The sequence below is a fragment of the Ceratotherium simum genome, chromosome 20 (genome assembly GCF_057802395.1).
Source record: "Ceratotherium simum simum isolate JZ-2026a chromosome 20, ASM5780239v1, whole genome shotgun sequence".
Lineage (NCBI taxonomy): Eukaryota > Metazoa > Chordata > Mammalia > Perissodactyla > Rhinocerotidae > Ceratotherium > Ceratotherium simum.
The window spans coordinates 51,096,168-51,118,777 of NC_141919.1; the positions used below are offsets into that span (position 1 = coordinate 51,096,168).

The following is a 22,610-nucleotide window of genomic DNA, read 5'->3' on the forward strand; positions in this document are numbered from 1 at the left end:
CAGAGCAGCAGGGGGGCAGGACAGTGGTACGCTGTCACTGAGGTCAGATGTGGCTCTTGCTTTAGTGTACACCAATGACCAAGAGAAGAATGAGGGACTTTTACATATAAGTCCTTGTCAGCGGCACCCCCATCCTTCGCCCCAGCAAGTGTCCAGGAGCCTGGCAGCCCCAGCCCAGCAGATGTGCATCACTGTCCACACGCACCCATGCAGGTACACAAAGCACACTCAGGACATGTCCCCAGGAGCCAGGATGGATCCAGTGCCACCCCCCGTCCCCCCCCCCCCGTTATCCCACTTCCTGGGATGGGTCCAGCTGCCCCCTACCCCACCCCAGCACATGCTCACACCTGAGGGCAGGGAAATAACTATCTCCTGCAGAAAAGGCTCCAAATCTGACCCTCCCACCCCAGTGTGAGGAGAGAGGGGGACTGTCAACTATACAGAAGCAGAGACCCAGAGAGGGACACTGCCAGACACTCAACCAGGGCTGCTGTCAGAGATACCGCCAGACACACAGCAAAGACACTGGCCAGACACTGCCTGAAACAACCAGACAGAACCCCAAAGAAACAGCTCCACACACTGTGGAGATATCCTGCAGAGACTGTGCGAGGCACAATCAGACAAAGCCAGACAAACAGGTAGATATAACCAGATAACCAGCCAGAGATATGGTCAGAGAACAGCCGACACACAACCAAAGGACCCACCAGAAACACTGTACAAGACCAGGCCAGACGCAAGCAGACGCACCACCAGAGAAAGAGCAAGAAGCACAGGCAGAGAAACCATTAGTGACATAGCCAGAGAGCTAGAGACCCTGTCAGAAACCACGCCAGAGAAACTGCCTGACACACAAGCAGAGAAATACCAGAGAAACTGATAGACACAAACAGGCGCACACCCAGAAAAACAGCTAGAGAGAGCCAGAGACACAGCCAGATGCTCAGTCAGGAAGTATCCACACCACTGAAAACACTGCCAGGGACACTCAGACACACAGTCGGATACACTGCCAGACACAGCCAGAGACACTGTCAGAAACACTGCCAGAGAAACAACCAGAGACACTGCAGACAGAGCTACAGCAGGGGGAGACAAATGTGGGGGTCGCCTGTAGCAGTGGGTGCAGAGTTGGAGACTCTGACTTCCCAGGGCTCCTCTGTGGGAGAAGGCTCTGCCTGCCTACTGCTATGCTCACCCCTTGCCAGGCGAGTCCCCCCATCTGCACCTGGTTTTCCTCCAGCCACAGCTGCAGGTGCTCTGCCTGGCCCTCCCTGGCACAGCTCCTCTCTCTAGGCCCCATGTGGCCATGGCTACCCCTCCCACATCAGTGACTCCTGGGGCCTTAGCTACCACTTGGCCTGGCTCCTGCCCCTCAGCCACTCCCCCTTCTTCAGCTTCTCAGGACTAGGAGGTTAAGACAACGGCCAAAGTCACAGTCAGCAAGTGGTGGGGCCCGGAAAGGAACCCAGGACTGTCTGAATTCAGAGCTGGTGCTGGAGAGAAAGACCAGAGGCTGGAGGCCTACCTGGTTCCCCACCTCAACCTTCAACCTTGCAGGTAGCTCGCAGACCCTCCCCCTCCATCTCTGCCATCTGCTCATGCCTTTCTCCTCACAGCCAGGAGACACACCATCTCAGTGCCAGGCCCAGCGCCCACCACATGGGAGCAGGAACCAGGGCAGGGGGAGGCAGATGGGCAGGCAGAGTGGACGGAAGTTAGCCCACAGGGTGGCAGAAGAGGGACAGGGTGGCCTTCTGCTCCCAGCTCCTTCCTTGCCCCTGTTGGGGAGCGGGGGCAAGGAGACAGCCTGGCACGGGTGTACTTGCATACAAGCAAATGCAAACACACACACACACACACACACACACACACACACACTCTCTCGGGCCCCTGCTGGGGGAGGGGTGGCTTCTTCATCAAAGTCGCCTCCATCAGCCCGATGAGTTACTGTAAGGGCCGGGCCCTGGGCCAACAGGGCTGCAGCCATGGGAGACGGGCGCTGCTGAGAGCGAGTGCTGCAGAGAGTGGGGGATGGGGTACCAAGACAGACACTGCATGGCTGGGGGCACCCAGAAAAGGGAGAGACCCAGGGAGCAGGGAGAGAGGGAAAGCCGTGAGCAGAGACCCAGAGGGACAAGAAGAGACCGAGACAGCGAGAAATGGAAGAGCCGCAGGAAGAGAGCCGGGGAGCGCAGGAGATGGGCAGAGATTCAAGGGCAGAAGGAAAGACAGACCCAGAGAGAATGACAGAGACACCGGCAGGGTCTCTGTGCCCACCCTAGAGCATCTCCCTAAGCCTACCCAGCTCTCCAGCATGAGGGGAGGACGGTGTCAGTGCCACAGCTGAGACAAGAGCAGGGCCTTCCTGGGGGCTGTGGGACTTCTCCCTGCGGCTCCAGGGGCCCAGCCCCCAGGAGATAAGGGTAGACTAAAACCCCACCCACCTGTGCCCCTGCAGATCCAGAAAGCCCCAGGCCAATTTCACTTCCCCTTCCCTGGAGTCCCAGCTGGGCCTGTTCCCAGGTAGGGAAGCTAAGGCCAGAGACGTCCAGGCTCCACTTCCGCCCGGCCCTAGCTCACCTCAGGCCACCCATCCCAGGGCAAAGAGCATCTTTCCCAGGAATTTTCCGAATCCACACCCCATGGCTCTGGGATAGATCGGGAGGATAAATCCCATAAAGCCCCAGATAAAGGCTATGCAAACTGGCCTAGCCTCCCTGTAGACCCTTCCAGGGGGCCAGCCTGGCCTCCAGCCCCGGCCCCACAATGAGGGGGGAACACAGGGCACCCCACCAGCAAGAAAGGAGCCCAGTGCCCAGCAGCCCAAACCCCATCAGCACAAGAAGCCCAGCACCTCTCCTGACATAGAACCCTACAGTGTCACTGTTATACACACACAGTGACACATCAAGAGACAAATCCTGGGCCCCCAACTTACTGTCACTGTCCCAGTGAAACATGGAGACACCACTACACAGTGATAATACCCATTGAAAATGACACCAGTTGCACAGTTGACAATGACACATAGGGGTGTTGACAGTCACTACAGTGACAATGATGCAGTGAGTGACAGTCACATACAATGACACCAACAAACAGGGCAATGACACCTGTTGACACCAACACACTCACAGTGACAGTAACCTCAGAATCAAAGAGGCAGAGACTGACAGTCACAGACAGTAACAATGATGGTGACATCCACAGTGACACAAGGATGTTGACAGACTCAGTAACATGGACAGTCACAGAATAACACCAGTCCATAGTAATACTGGCACCAGGGAGGCTGAGAGTCACCAGCAGTGACAGTGACAGACACAATGACAGGCTCCAGATCAGGGACCTCAATGACCCAGTTTCTGAGTCTGGCTTAGGATCCAGGGCCCAAGACCCCTCTGGCCAGCCCCAGCAAGGTCCCAGGTACCCTGTGCTCCCATCCTCACCCCTCCCCAGCTGAAGGCAGAACCTGAGGGAGGGCAGGTGTGAGTTTTGGGAGCCCCTATTCATCCCTGCAGAAGCAGAGGGGAGCTTAGGTGACATGAGCCCAGCCCTGAGGAACCCCTGCCACTTGCAGGGTGGGGTGGGGGGTTCTGAGTGCACTGCCTGGGACCCAGCCCTGTGTGTCAGTGGTGATGGGCAACAGAGTGTTCTGAGCTTCAGGGTGTTGGCTGGCGTGGGTGTGCTGAGGGTCAGGAAGGCTCAATCTGGCCTGGACAGTGAATGAGCAGGGAGGCCCCAGGTGGTGCCTCCGAAAACTGAAATCCAAGGAAGGTCACTGGCCTGGACTCCCCGCCATGGCCCCAGGCCGAGGTGAGGTCAGGAACATTCATCTGCTGGAGGGCATCTGACCCACGTAGGGCCAAGGTGACATCTCCATGGCTTCCAGTCCCCCTCAGACTCCAGAATCCCTCGATGTGAGGGAAAAGCACTCTTTGTCCTGGGGCCTCGTCCCTTCCCCTCTCCCCACCGCAGCCCTGGAGGACCCCATCCTGGGAACGAGACAAGAACACAGGACAGGACTCGCATGGACTAACTGATGCAAAGTCCTGGGGAACTCAGAGGCCTCAGACCTGCAGAGGATTAGGGTGGAGCGAGGAAGAGACATCTACCCTTGGAGCTGGAGAGAGAAAATGAGAGACAGCAGGGGCAGAGACAGGGACAAGGACATGGTGGGCAGGGAGGAACAGCCCTGGCCGAGGGCGAGCCTGGGAGAGATAGTCAGGGCGGGCGGGAAGCTCCAGGAGTGGGAGGAGGGGCTGAGGCTGGGAGGCCCCCAGATCCCACCAGGCCTAGGCAGCCTGGACAGCGTGGGCGGTGGGGGCGGGGGCAGAGGCCTGAGCCGTCCAGAGGCTGGGGGGGTAGGTCGAGGAGGGAGGCCTGGCCCCTGGCAGCTGGCCCAGCAGGCCCCCACCGGGGAGGGGGCGGGCCCAGGTCAGAGGCCAGCTCCTGGGCTGGGGCCGGCTGTCCACAGGGCGGACTCCCACTCCCTGTGGCATCTCTCCCTCCTGTGTCTGTCTCCTGTCTCTGGCTCTTTCTCCTTGCTCTCTGAATCCAGACCTGGCCCACCTCTCAGCCCTCGGTGACCCCACCCCAAGTGGCACAGGAGCCAGAAGCCATGCCTGGGCTCAGGATTCAAGCGTTATCTCCTCCTGGGCTACCATATCCCCACCCACTCCAGGGGCAAGCCCCGGGGCTCAGGGGAAAGGACCCCACCCAAACATAGGCCCTCTCCTCCCCCCATAGAAGGGGCAGGAGAAGCTGAGCACCAGTGGGAGGGGGGCCGGGAGGGAGGCAGGGAGAGTGGTCCCCCAGCTCCAGTGCTGGCGGAGGTTGTGGAAAAGGAGGCGGCCCAATGTGAGCGAGTTGGGGGGGTGGGTATCCGCACCTGCTGTTGTGACCTCCACAGCCGGAGATGGGGGCCTGGGGGGGACAAGATTCCGATGGATTTTGGCAGCAGCCTGGACTCTGAGTGCACAAACCCCCCACCCCCAGCCTCTTGCACCGTGGGGACCCTGAGATCAGCATGTGCGTGCCCTGCTGCACGTGTGTGCGGGCGTGTCGTGGGGGGAGGCCTTTCCATGATGGGCCTGGCTGGGCGGCTGGGAGGTATCTGGGGAGGAGGAAATCTGAATGGCACCAGCCCGTGCCCACATGTGGAGCCCCACTCGGGGCCCCGCGTGCTGCCTGCTGTCCTGGGCACGGGCTTGTCTACACACACACATGCAGGCCTGTGCTTAAGCAGCCCTCTAGGTGCAAAAGGTCTGGACTTTCTCCCTCAGAAGTCATCTGGTCCAGCCCCTCGCCTCTCAAATGGGGAGCAGGAAGGGACAGGTAAGTCCAAATCCTCCCTTTGGGCACATGGGCTCCAGACAGCTTCACAGAACCTGAGGCACAAGTGCCAATCCCCCCATCCCCTAACCCCAGTCCAGAGTCCCTTCAGGCTTCTAGAAGAATCAGGAGGACCCCTCTACCCAGAAAAGGCCCACACAGCAGTCAGGTTAAATTCGCAGGGAGTGGGGCCGCTCCTCTCTGCGGGACAGAACTCTGCAGCCGGAGGTTATACGGCTGGAAGAAGTCCACGAAAGGCGGGGGGCGCAGAGCAGCAGGGTCGAACGAGACTGCCCAGAGCTGACAGGGAGAGGGCTCGAAGCAGATGAGGCTGGGGCAGGAAGGAGACTGCAGAGCCCTCCATGGAGACCGAGGATGGACAGAAGAGCTTTCCAGAGGTGGGGGCCGGGACAAAGACCTATTTGCCTCAGCATCTCCCACTACACCCCGCCCCTGGCCCCATCACTGCTGCGGTGCAGACACACCCTCCAATACATACACAGAGGCCTATGCTTGCAAGCTCGTGTCCACACACACACACACACACACACACACACACACGCAAGCAGGCACACATGCGAGGGTGGGGGGCGGGGCCGCAGTGCATGTGAGGCATCAGTCTGCAAGAACAGGAACCGAAGACGGTCCTTCTGTCAGAGCAGAGTTGAGTAGGGGGAACAGAAACTTCAACTGTCTTCGTGTAACAGTGTTCTGTTCTCCCTGCCCCCCTAACATGCACGCACACTGCACACACCACTTCTGAGGAAGCTTCTGGTCCGCTGGGCAAAAGCAAGCCATCCTCCCTCCCCCTCACTCCCCTCCTCACAGTGGGGAAGCCAGAGCAATCTGTTCCTGATGGGTAAACACAGGCATGAGTACGCGCGCACACATGCTCACACACACCCTAGCAAGTCAGGGTCACACAGCACCCAGGGCCCATTTCACCTGAGACAGCATACACTCGGGCTCTCACTACCATCCGGTGGAGCTCGCCAAAGCCCTCACCTCCACACACGCACAGCCAGGGCTCAATAGACACACCCAGGCGGCCTCTCCCCAACACCGCCACACAGTCTGCCGTCATGGCCACACATCACCGCCTCCCATGTGGACACCCACTGCCTCAGCCTCGCACACACTGGTGTACGTGCACACACGCATTACAGTCACAGTCACACACACAGACTCACACGCACTCACACAAAAAGTCATGGTCTCACATATGGATACCATCACACACATGGAACAGTCCATCTTCCACATAGAACCATTGCACCTCTGCAAACTCAGAGCCCCCCAGTCACCCTCAACTTCTCACACTCCCACACCCGGCGGTGGGAAAACAGATCCACACTCAGAACAGTCACCTCATGCTGGGACCTCGGGTTGGGATTGAGGGGCGGTGCTTGGTTGGAGGGGGTAAAGCTCAGGGTGGCCTAAGGCGGGAAGGAGGAACTTTGTTGGTCCCTAAAAATCCGAGGAAATAGATGATTATTCCCTTGGCAGCTCCTGCGCCCCCTAACACCACTTTCACCAGCATTTAGGAATGAAAGGAGATCCAGGCCAGACAGGAGTAGTAAGGAAGCCCCTGGGAGAAGAGATGGTGGCAGGAGCCAGAAAACCCCAGAAACCAGCCTGCCCCCTACTGTAGACCCCTACCACTCCCCACCTTCTCTAGGAGGAGGATCAGCAGCAGCCCTCAGCCTAGCTCCCTGCTGTGTGATCCCAGGCCTCTTAAAAACCTCTCTGTGTCCACAGGGCACCGGAGCATTAGCCCTGGCTGCAGGAGGGGCGGGAAGGGGAAGGAGATGGGGCCTCGCCCTTAACCCCCAGCCTCTGCCAAAGCCCTGTCATCACTGTCAGGCCCAAAGAGAGATGGGGATAGCACTGGCCAAGCTGGCGCTCCCCTAACTAACCACTGAGGACAAGAATCCTAAAGTGTCCTTGGACCATGCAGCCCCGCCCCCCATCATGAGAGAGGACGCTGTGTCGCTGTCCAGGCAGAATGGAATCCAGGCTGTGCTGGCCCGGTCCCAACCAGGGAACAATTGGCAGTGCTGCTGACATCCTCACCACTTGCCACTCCAGGTGTAGCTTGGGCCCCGTTGCCCTGTCCTGAAGGGAGCCTGACAGGGCTCCATGGAAGCCAGGCAGGGGGGCAGACGCCAGGCAGCAGGACCTAAGGAAGCCAGGCAGGGCGATCCCATACAGCCAGGTGGTATGGACTTATGGAAAGCAGGCAGTGGGAACAAAAGAAATCAGGCAGCAGGGTCTAGGGAACCAGGTGAGAGGGCCCTGAAGGACACAGGCCATGGGGGCCAAATGAAACCAGGCAGCGGGGACTCGAGTTAGCTAGGAGGTGGGGACAAATGAAGCCAGGCAAGAGGCCCACAGGATGTGAGAAAAGAAAGATATCAGGAGCTCATCCCCTCCTCTGCATGTCACCCCACGGCCCGGCCCGGGCCTCTCTCTCGGTAGCCCCCTTCCCACCCAGGCGGTGGTCCCCTCCCCCAGGCCAATGGACACAGCCAGAGCCCCCTCCTCTCTCGGAGGCCTGGTCCGGTTGCAGCCAATGGGCCCCGGCCCCATCCCCGGGACCTCAGGAAGTCCCAGTCCCTCCCACCGGCTGCAGAGGCAGGGGGGCGGCGGGGGCAGACAGCGGAGAGGAGAGAGACAGCTTGGCAGGGGGAGCGCCGAGCAGCCGCGGGGGGCGGGGGCCGAGGAAGGAGCGGGAAGCGCCGAGGCGGGCGGGGGCGTCTCGGCGGCGGCGGGGTGACAAGTTCTCCGGCCCTGCGGCCGCGCGGCCACTGACCTGGGTCCCCGCGCAGGCGCCCCGTCGGTGCCTCCGGCGCGGCGTGGTCCGCCCGGCCGCCCGCGGGCATCGGGGCCGGGCCCGGGCGGCTCGCGAGGCAAGAGCGTCCCCGCCCCGAGGGTCCCAGTGGGCGGGCGGGCAGGGGCCGGGCCGCGAGGGAGCTGGGGGCGCGCGGCGGGCGAGCGGGCGGGCGGGCGAGCCGAGCGAGCGGAGGAGCGAGTGAGGGACGGCAGGCAGTGAGGTCATCCTTTGAATCTAATTGTCTGAGTCAGGAGGAGATGTGGCACTTGATGCAGGGGGAGGCGAGGGGGAAGGGACCCTCCCGGCTCCAGGCCGGGCCCCTCCTCACCCCGGGGCCGGCCGGGGCCTCCCTTCCCCCGCCCGAGGCGAAGCGTCTCTGGCCAACTCCGACGGCCCCCTGCCTGTCTCAGGGCTGACCTCTGCTGCCGGGGGTGCCTCAGCAGGCCGGGGCGATGTGGGACGCAGTCCCCTATCACCCCCGGAGAGCGGCCGTCTTCTCTCTGAGGGTGATGGGGACCCCCACCCAGGCCCAGGTCACCTTCCTGCATTTCTGAAGGTAATGTGAGGCCCAAACCCGCCCCCAGGTCCTATACTTGCCCTCCGAGGATAAAGGTGGGACTTCAGCGGCCTTCCAAGGTACCTTCCTGCACTTTAGGAGCATGGAGTCCCCAACTCCATTCCCCAAGTTACATCTTGCACTAGGAATTTGGGGGAATCTGGGCACTGAACCCCAGCTCACCTTCCTGCCCTCTGAGAATGATGGTGCAATGCTGCCCAGTCCTCCAGTGATTGCCCTTTGGGGGGCATGAGGACCCCCAACTGACCCCAAGGTCTCCCTATTCTGCATGCCCAACCCTTCTGGAGGGGCAGGAGCTGGGCCAGACTCCTAGGGTCCCCAGGGGCCGCCCAGGGGACCAGGCTGCTCAGATGGTGGGGGGCAAGACAGCAGCTGGGCCCTGGGCAGTCAGGTATGCACACCCATGCATGCACACATGAGCACATGCACATGTGTTCATGCACACATGTGTACACACGGTGGGGGGGGCAGGAGACAGCTGGGGATCCTCACACCAAGGGCCATACACCCCTCCCCTCACCCCCATGGGGGAGGGGTGATAAATATTTAAGGGGCTTTTAGCTCTGAAGGGGCTGAAGCTGGGGGAGGGAGGGGGATCCACGATGCCTGATTAATGGGGTTACAGGCTTGGATCAATCCATCCGCCCGCGGCTCCCTCCTCCCTCCTCCCTCCTCCTCCCTCCCTCCGCCTAATGCGCTTTATCAGGAGACGCTTTTCTGACTTGGCAGCGTTGGGTGTTTTAAATAGACCCATTTAGAGCAGGGGCTGGGGGAGAACGGAGGAGGGGGGAGGGAGACAGAGTTGAGACAGAGACGAAGCAGGGGAGAGAGACGAGCTCCGGAAGAGAGAGACTGGGAGAGGAGAGACAGAAGGCAATGCAGAGACAAGGGACTGAGGATGGGACTCCCACAGAGGCCGACATGGGGGTGGTGATGGGAGGCCGAGGGGAAACTGTGAGCCGAGGAGCACAAACAACAAGAAAAGAGAGATGGAGACAGAGAGGGAAGGAGCCACCGGCAGCGGGAGAAACCCAGAGAGAGGCTCTCAGCAAGGGCTGAGTGCTAGCCTGGGAGACAGCAGATATCTTTTATTTCCAAAAACAGTTTTTCATCCACTTTGTTAAATTAAAAAGCTGTTTTTAAAGTGGTGCTGGAGGTGCTGGTGGGGGAGGGTGGACAGAACTGCCAAGTCCTCCCTCCTGGCCTCCTCGGCCCCCACAGAAGCTGCCTCAGCCTTAACCCCCGGGGTGTTCTCCAGCTCCCCTTCTCTCTGTGATCCTCTAGGATCCCCAGGGACAGGGTCAGGGCATCTGAGCTACTGTTCATTGGCAGGAAGTCCTTCCTGCTGTCTGGCCTCAGTCCCTCCTGCTGCAGGAAGCCCATTCTCTTGCCTGACCACTAGCCTTCTCTTCTCCAGCCTGTTTTGGCTCCCTAAGGTGTTCCCAATTTGGGGGGAGGATTATGTGCCCTCACAGCTCAGTAGCTCCCTTTCCCAACAAGCCATCAGACTCCTCCCAGGTGTGCCCCCTATAAATATTTATTATCTATTATTGTGTAGATACACTACTTCATGTCCTTGGGTCCTCTGGGAACAGCGAGATGGAAGCTTAACTGTCTACAGCCGTCTGGAGCCTCCCTTCCTCCTCTTTAGAACCCCAGCTCCATTTTAAGTCCCTTTTATGGCCATGTGTCAGCCTAGGATACCCCACCCCACCCTCAACAACACCCCAGTCCTAGTTCTGAAGGGTCAGTCCCCCTCCACTCCCAGGCCGGGAAAATGGCCAGTCTGTTTGGGAGCTGAGATGAAAAGCCCACGGCCTTTGTGGGCCTCTGGCGGGTTTTGGACAATAGGCCCTTCCGTTCCGCTCCAGCGCCTCAATTCCTTGGACGTCCCCACCCCCAGGCTGCCAATCCAGGGGCCTTGCCTGGCCTGAATAAAAGGCGGGGAGAGTCAGGCCCAGCCCCACGGCTGGCCCCAGAAGATTATGGACTTTCTGACCTCCCATCCCATTTCCTCCAAGCCCGGCTGCTCTCCCAGTCAAGCCAGAGATGCTTTGGGGGCAGAGGGAGCCTGGCGACCAAACAGAAACATACCCCACAGCCGGGATTCAGCCCCTCAGTACAGAACCCAGTTTTCTGACCCAGCTTTGCCCTTGCCTGCATGACTGGGGGTAAGTCTCTTCCCCTTTCCGGGCCTATCATAGGGGCATGAAAAGCCTCCAGACAAGAACGAAGGGATCTCAGGCCCTCCTTCACTCATGTCCCCAGACCTGCAGCCCCACTGCACCTGCCTGACATCCTGAGACTGACCTGCCCGGCCTGGGTCCCCAGCACTTACCTCTTCACCACTGACCGCACACCGAGTACATCAATGGCCTCCTCCTCCAGAACAAACTTTTCCCGAGATCTCCAAACCAAGGGGGCAGGATGACGGGACAAGGCTGGATTCTAGAAGGGGAAAGGGCACAAATCAGAGGTCATAGAGGAGCCACAGGCCTTAATCCAAATCATAGCTCTCTCCATACTCACAACCCTATGGTGAGAAGGGGAGACTGAGGCAGAGAGTGGGTAAGCGTCTACAAGAGGAAAAGTTGGGAGCAGTCCAGACTCCCTCCAGTATACCTTGCTGACCTAAGGTTCTGAACTACGGGACAAAAGGAAGGCCAGAAGCCAGTGGCCTGACACCACACACAGATCCACACTCATACACACTGACAGACAATCCAAAATCCCCACACAACCAGTTCACAGATGCAAGTACCTCCATATCTCACACACTCTCCCATGCACGCTCACACGGAGACACATGGCCACCAGCAGGGCATAAGCACCCACCATCACACCATCCTCTTCCTCTGTCTCATCACCGCTGTGATTTATTGAGCATCTGTCATGTGCCAGGAACTGTGTTAGGCCGTTTACATGCATTATCTCATTTAATCCTCATGACTTCGCCATGAGGTAGGTTCTATTATTATTCCTATTTGACAGCTGAAAAAGCGGAGATTCAGGGAAGTTAAGCAACTTGCCCAAGACCACATAACTGATCGGTTCCAGAGCACAGATCCAGTTCCAAAGCCTTTCTGCTCCACAAGTTTGCCTCTGCAGATCTCTCTCCCCCTGCACAGTGCCTTTCCCAGTAATAATAGGAACAGCTAACACTTGTTCTGGGTCCTAGATGAGCCAGACTCCCATGATAAGTACTGAATCTACATTTTTGCACTCTATTATCAAAACTACCTTTGGAGGTAATCCTGTTTCCATTCTGCAGATGAGGAAACAGGCTCAGAGAGCAAAAGCACTGCGCCGAAAGTCACACAACTGGTAGTTGGTAAGGGAGCTGGCGTTGTACCCAAAGCCACGTTGCTTCTACAGAGTCCAGTCACTTAACAGAGCCCTCACCTTCTCCAAGACCTCAGGAGATCCTCAGGGGCCAGCTGCCCTCTCCCACCAAAACACAGGGCCCAGATGTGTCTGCCAAAGGCATAATCAGATGTCTAAACACAAGAAAGGGACTCCATGTCAGCCAGCTATGCCCAGAGATGCAGAGACACCACCAACCAGGAAGAGACGGCCAGAAACTAAACTGAGGTGTTAGAGACAGGCTGGCTGGTGCTAACAGAGAGACACGCCAAGAGACAGGCCCAAAGAGGGAGACAGAGAGGAAGACAGGGACAGAGAGACACGCATCGGGCCAAAGATTGACAGAGACAGTGGGAAAGGAGACAGCAGAGGGAGAGGAGGGTACAGGCTGCCATGAAAATGCACAGACATACACAGCATCAGACACAGAGACACATAAGAGCCACCCAACCTTCACAAGAAAACAACTGTGAAAGCAAACAAGGCTCAGGCCTTGTGTAGCGTGTGCGTGCGTGTGTGAGCGCGCGTGTTGGGGGGGCATGAAGAGTCTGTATCGCTACGCACATTACACCAGCTGCTTCCAGCAATTTCATCTGATTAATAATAAATGCCCCGTAATTAGAGCCGCTCCCCCAGCCCTTCTTCCTGTTTTTTGCCAGCTGCCGCCAGGCCAGCCCCCTATAGACCCCATGGTCCCCGCCACCCTCACCTGCTGCCTTCTAGGAGGCTGAGAGGACATGGGCTGATGGAGGAGGCCAGACTCCCAATCTGAGGGTGAATACCCATCTTTCTATCTTGGACGAATGCCCTCTGCCTCCAAGCAAAAGGTCATCTCCCGTAGAGCTCACTCAGAACTCTCCCTCTACCCTGGATATAACCTGTGGCCCCTAATACACCCAGGGGCCCAGGTCTGGGATGCTAGAGGAACTCTGAACTCCCCTTGCCCACTCTTTATCACTCCCTGGCTGAAAGAAATCTCCATTCCCAAACATCCCCTAGCCTCAGAACCCCACAGGCTCAAAGGACGAAGGGACCAGGACAGGGGCCCCCACCCCCTCATTCCAACCCGGGCAGCGCAGAGTCTCTGCCCACTTGTGTACCCTCACACGTCGGACATTCGGTGGCCCTGCCTCCCATCCCTGAGCCCCCAGGTCCTCCCACCCTCGCTCTCCCAGGCAGCTCTATCAGAATCAGCTGCGGGTTTGTGCTGATCTGTTTCTAATCGCTGGGGCCTGGTTCACGCTTGCCCCCCCCAAATATTGATTCCATTATTTGGAGAGTCATTGACGTCAGGGGCCTGGATGGGTGCCAGAACCGCCTTCTCTCTGGGCCTGGGCCAGGGCCCGGGCCAGGGCCCAGCCCCCCCCATCCCGAGATTTCACGGAGAAGCCCAAAAAGGTCAGCTCACGGGCCAAGGTCACATGGCCTCTGCCCTCAGAGGCTGGGCTCTTCCTACCTTTTGGGGACCACTGTGCAGCTCCTTCTCCTGGGCAAAGGGGCTACACAGGAGGTAGGGTCAGAGGAGAGGGGGTGCTATCAAAGACGGGTGTGTGGGAACCTCACTGGGACTCGGGCTGCAAGGAAGAGCTCCAGGAGGTAGGGAGGGGGGCAGTGGCTCAGACAAGGCTACTTGGGAAAGACTTGTTCTTTGCCACACATTTATTTTGGAACATCCTAAAGCTGGACTTGAAATGGTTACTACTGTTGACTCCTTGATTTTTATGTCTGATATCAGATGCGTCTCCAGACTCTCTGAGAAGGAAGTTCTCTGCAGTGTAGGATAACAGATTTCCCTAAATGTTGCCATAACTTGACTAACTGGCACCACTCATTTTATAAATCTTTGTTCCATATAAAACAAAGGCTCCATCTCCTGTGCATCTCCTGCCCATGCTGCCTCAGTTTCCCTATACTCTCCCAGCTTCTCCCGGCTCCGTGTCTGTCTGATCGAGATGCAGCCACTGCTACACCGGCTCACACCGGCAACTCCGAGGCTCTGGCCACACAGAGTATTTTTAGGATCTGAACCTCGTGTTCTCAAACAGACATTAACAACCAACACAGACAGTCCGCGGTGCCCACAGCAGCTAAACAATCTCAGAGCCCAGCTTTAGATGCTCAGGGATGGGGTCCATGGCCTCCGCTAGAGTCCAAGAAACCCAGACCTAGAGAGAGCAAAGGACACACCCACAACCACATAGGGAGAAAAGGACTTTCCCACCTTCCAAAAAATCCTAAAGCTGGGGAGAGGACAGAGGTGATCTCTGACCTCTGCCACAGAATCAGGGTCATTGCCCTGCACTAGTCTCCCCTAGTCCAGCCATTTTCAGGGAAGAAGCTGCCTATCCTTTGCACTCCTGCCCTGAGTGCAGGGAAGTCCTTCCTTTAGTCTAGCCTATAGATCACTCAGGGGTCCTTCAAGCCAAACAGGGGTATACAACAGAGGCTGTTGGGTCTCAAGCCACAAACCCCAGAGTCCCCTCTCCCTGTGGTGTGTCCCACTCAGTGATTCATTCCTCAGTATGTAGTGAGCACTTAATCCCTGCCAGGCACTGTGCTGGGAGCTGGGGATGCAGTCCTGCCCACCAGGAGCACGCTCTCTGATGGGAGAGAAAAAGATGTCTTGTTAACATCACACTGGCTCCTACTGTACACCAGGTCTGAGCCGGGGGCAGGGTACAGTGGTGAGCAAGGCAGACCCAGCCCTGAGCCCCACAGAGCTCACAGGCAACCACTGCAACCTTGCTAAACACTGTGAGGGGAAGTGCAGGTAGTATATGGTGCGGCACACTGACCACCCCAGCTCTGGAAAAACCCACCCTCCTGCAGGACTGAGGACCCTTCAGTCCATTCCTCAAGCCCAGGACGGGCCCCTGCCCTGCCGAGAAGTCACCACCATAGTCCAACTCCAGCTCCTTCCACTGCGGCTCCTGCCCCAGCCTCTGGGAGCTGGTTCCCCAGGAAGCAGGGTCTGACCCTTCCCCCACATGGGCCCCTGGCTCCTCGCTCCAGGCTCTGGGGACCCCCAACCCAGCATGGCTCTGGGGGCTCTCTTTGCCCTTCACAGAGGTAGAGATGACCTCAGTGCTCTCGGCCCACAGGGACCCCTTACCTCCCCAGCCCTTCCCCACAGGAAGCCTGAGCCCGGGTGGGTGTGGTCACCCAGGGCCACAGTTTACACAGCTGAGGTCTCCCCCACCCCATGGTGGGTCTGGAGGAGGGGTCAGCTCTCTTCAGGATCTTTGCTCTCTGGGACCCCCCAAACCAGGCACACATGGTCCCCCCAAGCCATCTGCATTTCAAAGAAAATCCACCCCATATGTTTCCAATTCATTTACACTTCAACTCGCCATGGGGGGGCAGAGAGCAGGGCGCCTTGCCTCCAAGCCCCCCACCCCCATAGCGGGGCTGGAGAGCACGTGTCCCCTTCGGGGCAGGGAATAGTTACAGCCCAGCCTTCTGAGCCTGAGGGCCAGGTCCCTACTGTGTGGGTTCCCTTGGGGTGACAGTGCACCCCAGGCAGCCCCACCCGCTGGCCTCCATAATGGGAGGGCGTGTAAGGCCCCAGGCAGTGTCTCCAAGGCAGGTGGAGTCCCAGGGTTGGTTGCAACCCGGCCTCCCTCCGTCCTCCCCACCTCAGGGGGCTACTGCTCTTCTGGGGAATGGAGAACCTACGCTTACCCTGGAAACAGGATAAGGCTCAACAGGCATGCCAGGAGACACTGTGAGATATAACTTAACTTGGCCCCTACCCGTCTCCAGCCAGAGCAGAGGAGAGAAGAGAGGGTGGGTTCCAGTCCAGTCTCTTCCTCCACTTGCCTTGTCACCACAGATCTGGGGCTACCATCTCCCCCGAATCGGAGATTCAACAGCCTGGAAGGGTCAAAGGAGCCACAGGTCTACCCCTCTCCAAGTCAATCTTCACACCCCTCCCATCCTAAGGATGACTGGGATGGGGCAATGTCTTGGGAGATGTGAGTCTTATTTCACCACAGCTGACAATCTCTACCACAGAAGGGATGCCAAAAACTATTTAAGGGGGATGTGTATGCACATGGCATGGGGGGACTCGAAGAGTACATATCACCTCTGTACCAGAAAGCCCCTCATACCCTCCTGCCAAGAGCCTAGTCTCCTTGTGCAAGGAAAGGCAGAAAGGTTTAACTGGGTCCAGCATCCTCTTGGAGACACATAGGGCGTGACCAGACATGTATCCCCTCCCTTCCCCACCTCTGGAGAGGATAGATCCTGCAGCAGTCTCTGCTCTTCACCCCAACTGCCCTGACATACACCATAAACCAAAGAAAGCATGCATGTATTTGACTACAAGTTCTAAGCTCCACTGGGAGCGTGAACACCACAATCCTGGTGCGGGTCTGAACGTGAGCCCCAGGATGGAAGCGTAACCCAGGGCCCCCACGTGCACATGAAAGCCTCAAGATGGAAGCAAGAGTCTGAGTGTGAGCACTAGGGTCCCAGTGCAAGCGTGAGCATAAGCCCCAGTATGGAAGTGAGTTTAACGTAATCGCCAGGGATGTCAGTCTGAGTGTGAACTCTGAGATGGAAGTATAGGTTTGAGTGCGAACCCAGGTCCCAGTGTGCATCTGAGTGTGAGCCCCAGGACTGAGGTGTGAGTCTAAATGTGAGTCCCAGGATTCCCACACAAGTCAGTATAAGCATTAGAGTCCTACTGCAATTGCATCTGAGTGTGGGCCCCTGGTCTTCAGGGCATTCTGAGTGTGAGCTAAGGTTCCTCATGTGAGTCTGCGTGTGAATACTGGGTCCCAAGTGATCCCAGGATGGAAGTGAGAATCTTATGTGTGAGCACCAGAGTCCTAGTGTGAGTCTATGAACCCCAGTGTCCTATGTGAGTCCTTGAGTTCCAATGTGCGTCCCAGGTTCCCTGTGTGAGTCTGGGTGTGAGCCCCAGAATGTAAGTGTGAACCTGAGCAAGCTCCAGGCTCTCAGTGTGAGTCTGAGTGTCAGCCCTAGGACCCCAGTAAGATCCTGAGCGTGGGCTCTAGGTCTCGACGTAACTCTATGAGCCTCAGGGTAGAAATATGAATCTGAGTGAATTGATCCTAGAGTCCCAACGTGAGTCTGAGTGTAAACCACAGGACTGAAGTGTACAGCTGGGTATGAGCCCCGGAACGTAAGTGTGAATCTGAGAGTGAGTCCCATTATCCTGGTGTAATTCTGAGTGTGAGTCCATATGAGTTTGTGTCCCAGTGTGAATCTGAGTATGAATTCCAGAGCCCCAAGAAATCTTGACTGTGAACTTTAAGCTCCCAGTCCTTGTATAAGGCTTGGGATCCCAGCTGGAGTATTAGCCCTGATGGAGTGTGAACCCTACTCCACATCACCAAACCTGATCAGGAGCCCCAAGAACCAGTCCAGAGGATGTGTGCAGGTTTTGACAGTGGAGTCAGGGAGGCATAGTTTATTGAGACACACAGACTCCTCACCCCCAAGCCCTGGCTAGCCCTACACCATAGGAATAACCAACTGTTCAAGCCCCATCCCCACACAGTGGGGATGGGGTACACATCACATCCAGAATTAGACACACAAAAATACACTCAGTGCTTCAGAGCCCCTGGACACAGGCAATTATAGATGCACGAACACACCCAGCATTTCAGACCCCCACCACCTCAGTGATTACAGCCACGAGAACACCCCCCGTGACACAGACACAAATATACCAAGTAGTACAGGCAAAACAACTAGTGTTACAGACACACTCCTACAGCGGCATGCAGACACACACCCAGTGTTGCAGACAAGCTGCCAGCCACACAGACACACACAGACGCTTCTCAAAGAGAGAGACTAGATGGAAAGAGAAAGAAAATCCTGAATTTTCAACAAGGCGTGAAATAGTCCTGTCCGCCTGAAGCTACTGAAGGGGGGAGGGGGCCGAGAGAGCGAGCGAGAGCGAGACGCAGGAGAGGCTCAGGAGAGGAGAGGAGAGGAAAGGAACCGAGGAGGAGAGCTGTCCGTCTGGTGACCTCCCAGCGGCCCAGCCCCCACGCACGGGGAGATACACTACTCCGAGCAGCACAGGGACACCCAGGCCGGCTCACACAGAGCCGCACTGGAGGAGACACACACGGGCAGACTCACAAAGAGAGGGGGATACACCACAAGCCGGACTCACACGGACAGACAACACAGAAGGACTTACAAAGAGACACCGGGGGGAGACCCACTACATGGAGATACATCCAGGCGGACTCATGAGGAAACCATAGGCAGGCTCACGCCGACACACACGCACACACCAAGCGGATTCACACGGACACACATACACTGGCAGACGCGCAACCGTCTGGGCGCTTTGAAGTCCTGATTTCTGCCGGAGAAGGCAGCCGCCTCCGGGCACGCGGGGGTCACTGCGACCCCCCAGCTCCGGAATTTTCCCAGACCCCGCGCGCGCTGCTGAGGGGTGAGGGAGAACAGAGACGCTAGGACAATCCGCCCGGCCACCTCCCCCGCGGCGATCGTCCGCCCCCACGACCACCACCACCACCACCACCACCACGCCCAGCCCCCGGCGCGCCCGGACGTGGGGGACCGCTTCTCCTGAGCCCCCGCCCCCGACTTTGCGGGCAAAGTTTCCCGTGAACTTTCTCGTCCCCCCCCCCCGGTCGCTGGCCCACGCATGTCCCTCCCTCTTCCCGCGCACACGAGGGCCGCCGATCTCTTGGTCAGCGCCCGGGTCTGAGGGTCCAGCCGCGCGCGGTCCGCCGCGGGGTACTCACCGCTCCCTCGGGCCGCCGGGGCTCCGCGCCTCGCCCTTCGACCGCCCCCGGCAGGGAGCGAGGCAGGGGCGCGGAGCGAGCACCGCTGCCGGATCCCGCCGCCAAGCCCCGCGCCGCGCCGGCTGGAGCCGCCGCCTCCGCTGCCGCTGCCGCCGCCCGCTCTGCACCGGCTCCTCGGCGCTCGGCGGCTTTAACCCCCCCATCCTCCTCCCTCCCTCGCGCGCGCGCGCGCGCGCCCTCCCTCCCTCCCTCGCCCATGTGACCGCGGGCGCCCGCTCGGCCGCGCGCGCCCTGGCTCCCCTCCCCCTCCCGCCTTGTCTCCCCGCGCCTCCGCGGCCGCGCGTCACGACCCCCTCCCGGCCACGGCCCCCGCACGCCCCCGCCTTGGCACGCTCCCGCGCCTGGCACGCGCGGCCGGGTCGCGCGGTCACACTCACCCTGCGCAGGCCCGTGAGCCCCCACTCCCACCCGCCTCGTGCTGGCGCGCGCCCTACCCCCGCTGGCACAGTCGCCCGCCCTGGCACGCGTGGCCCCCTCACATTCGCCCTTTCTCGGGAACGCCTTCCAGACGGCGGGGTCCCCGCGCTTCAGGCGCAGCCCCGACCGCGGGGCTTAGAAACGCGCGCGCACGCATACCCACACCCACTCGCTGGATCCCCTGGGGCCGCGGGGCGCGCACCCACCCCCTGGGGTCGCTCCTTCACACTCAGCCTCGGCGAGGTCTCGGCTGCGCACACTCCCGCACATTCAGGCCCTGACTGCCGCGTACCGACACCCTGGCACACCCCGGGCCAACTCTCGGGTTCTCCCGCCGGCATCTCGGTGAGAGGAGCGCGAGCCAGAGCCCCACTTTGGGGGGAGGAGACCAGCCATCTCCGCCCCTGCCCTCTTCCCAGTCACACACACGTACACCCCTCGGCGGAGGGAAGGGGGCTCTACGCTCCCAGAACCCAGGACGCACCAGGCTGCGAGCCCAGGCCCTCGCCTCCCACCGAGTCTCCAGTGGCACTGCCACAACCACCCTCTCGTTCCTCCCTCTGGACACGGGGCCTGGGGAGAACCCTCCGCTGGGATGAAAGGGGTCGGAAGGGTGCGCCCTCTGGCCTGGACGGGCAGTTCCAGAGCGCGGGGCGTGCGAGACTGGCGCAGGAGGTTCACCCTGGAGCTCTCATTTCGCAGCCTGGGCCTCTGAGGGGCCAGTGTGCTCACTGCATCGCCCCCGGGCCTCCGGTCTGGCTACGACATGGGGGATTAAGGTTAGACAACCTGACCAACGTCTGAAGCCGCGGTAGAGCGCAACAGAAAGGGTGGATGCCAGAGGCGGGGAACGAGCAGCCCACCCCCATCTCCACGCCGTGGATTTTTCACCTGACTTTTGACCCACAATCCCGCGCCTTGCCCCTCCGGGAAGCAGCTCCGGGCTGGGAACGGGGAGAGGGGAAGGAAACTTCTCGCTGTTTCCTCACTCTCTTCCCCAGTAGGCTGCCCAGAGCGCCCGGGCCCTTTCCCAACAAACGCCTCAGGGACTCCCACTGCAGAGGAAAAACCTTCTTCCCGCCACTGCCCGGGCTTTTCACTTTCACTTCCGTGGCCGCAGAATCCCCCTAGCGCAACCCGCAGGGGTCAGCCCGGGCCGAGGCTCAGAGAGGGCCGGCGGGGGCTTAGGGACACACAGGGAAGTGGTGGCGCCCAGCTGAGATCCCGCCCCCCACACAGTAGGTGTCCGCTCTCCGGCCTCACCGGGCCCGCAGCCGCCAGGTCCCCGGGCCGCGGATGGCGACGAGATGGTGGGCACCGGGAGCGGCGGGGGCGGAGCGACGGGATCTGCAGGGGGTCGGGAAGCGCCCCTTCCCCTGCGCCGACACCAGGCCTGCGTGGTTGGCTGCCCAGGGGAGGCCGGGCGTCGAGATCGACGGTCACTGGTGGGCTGACTTGACCCTGGGGTCCCCTAGTGTCGGAACTGCCCGCTTGAGAGCGGTGGAGAGTTCCGCCCCGGACCGATGTCCCCTCTCTGCCGGGGGACGCGGAGGCTGCCGTGGGCAGCGCCGAAGTCCACGGAAGCCGGGGCGGGGTCCGCGCGGGGCAGCCGGGGTCGAGAAGGCGGACGTGCCGGTGTGTCCGGGGTTGGCGAGGCCGGGAGACGCACGTCGGACCGGACCCGTCTGTCGATCCGCAGCTCCTCCAGGCGCAGCACCGGCGGCCGCGCCCGCTTCCCCGAGGCCGCAGCGACACCTGGCGGGCGGTGCGGGACGCGCGCTCCCGCGCAGGTTGCGGCTCCCGCTCAGAGGCAGCGCCCACCTACGAACCACCAGGGTGCGGCCCCCGCCGGCTCCCGCCACCACCGCCTGGCCCAGAACCGATTCTCTTCCCACCTGAGCTGGGCAACAGATTACTTGTGGGTTTCCGCTCCTGCCGCCTCCAATGCCCTATCTGCACCGAGCTTCGGAGCTTCCTAAGCCTCGGTGTTGAGCCCTCCCGGACCCCACTACCATGGTACAAAGCCAGGCTTCTTAGGCGGGGCTTCAAAGCCCTTGCAGGATCTGGTCCCGTCTACTCTCCAGCTTTATTAGACGTCCCTATCCGGCCTTCCCAGCTCTGCATCAGCCCCTTTCTCTGTCATGGCGCATTTATCCTTAAGCCAAGCCCCACTTCACTGACACGCTCCCCCCAGCCCCACCTCGTCTTCACCATCTGCCTCTTCCATGAGGGGCAGCAGGAAATAATGCCCACAGTTCGGAGCCCTAGTGCCCTGCACGTGATGGGGATCCCCGATTTGATAACCCTGAAAGGCCTTGGGAAATTGGGAGAAATTCTTCACTTTGAGTCCCTGGAGTTTTACATCCACCGTGAAAGAGGGCTCTGCGGCGGGACTTGTGGCTTCACCCTAGCAGGTGACCACCCCCCACCCCCCACCCCAGGAGTCGACTGTGTCATCCCAAGCCTTTGAGTAGCAAGGACCCGTCCCCATTCCTCCTGATGTGTCTTCAGGAAGGAGAGCCCCACTCCGCCTCCTGTGGTCTGCCTTTTCCTGCGCTCCTTCGGGAAATGGTGCTCATTTCTAACCTGCTCTACCAACAGAAAGTTCCACTGTGCAGCACAAACCCGGCTACCCAAAGTTACAAACACTCACAGGCTCTCTGCCTCACCCACAAATGCCAAACGCACCGCCATGTGAAGTCACACACCCAGCCTCAGAGTTGAACGTGTAGATTCAACCTCACTATGGCACACTGGGACTCAGGGTCCCCTGCTTGGGGCTGGGAGCTAGAGGTCCCAGAAATCTTCTGGGACTCCTCGAATGACACGTTGATACACCATAGCCACACAGAGACACAGTCACACACAGCCATGTCCTCAGCCACAGCGCGTGTCACACGGGCACACAGGCAGAGCCACACACGCTCTCCATCACACCAAGTCCCACACTGGGGTTTGGCGGGTCGGGGCGGGCTCCGGGAGGCAGTTACAGTTACGTAAACGCCCGCACCCCCCCCCCTTGCTCCCCCTCACCCCCCTGCTTCCTCGCGCAGTGCCAGCGCCCGGGGCGGCTTGGCCGGGGCTCGGGAACAGCTCGGCCTCGCGGAGGCTCCAGGCGCCGAGAAACCCGATCCGACACAGCCCCAGGCCGAGCCAGGGAGGGGGGCCCAGAGCACCCCCCACACTCAGGGTCCAGCCCAGCCCCCCAGGGACGACTCACCCCCATCCTGAGACAGCTCCCAGCACCATCCTG

General features: G+C 59.7%; 1 protein-coding gene across 3 annotated transcripts in view; it reads right to left on the bottom strand.

Moving 5' to 3' along the window:
- CNTFR (ciliary neurotrophic factor receptor) overlaps positions 1-19,034 on the bottom strand; it is a 37,863-nt gene extending 18,829 nt beyond the window's left edge. The window contains exons 1-2 of one of the 3 annotated variants that reach the window (XM_004428336.2): positions 18,881-19,034; positions 11,092-11,201 (exon numbers count right to left, since the gene is read on the bottom strand). The gene's annotated coding sequence lies outside the window, so the exon portion shown is untranslated. Of the gene's footprint in view, positions 1-8,155; positions 8,375-11,091; positions 11,202-18,880 lie in introns of those variants that run through there. The other 2 variants (XM_087444754.1, XM_087444753.1) reach the window with 2 other exon arrangements.
- Positions 19,035-22,610: the final 3,576 nt, after the last annotated feature.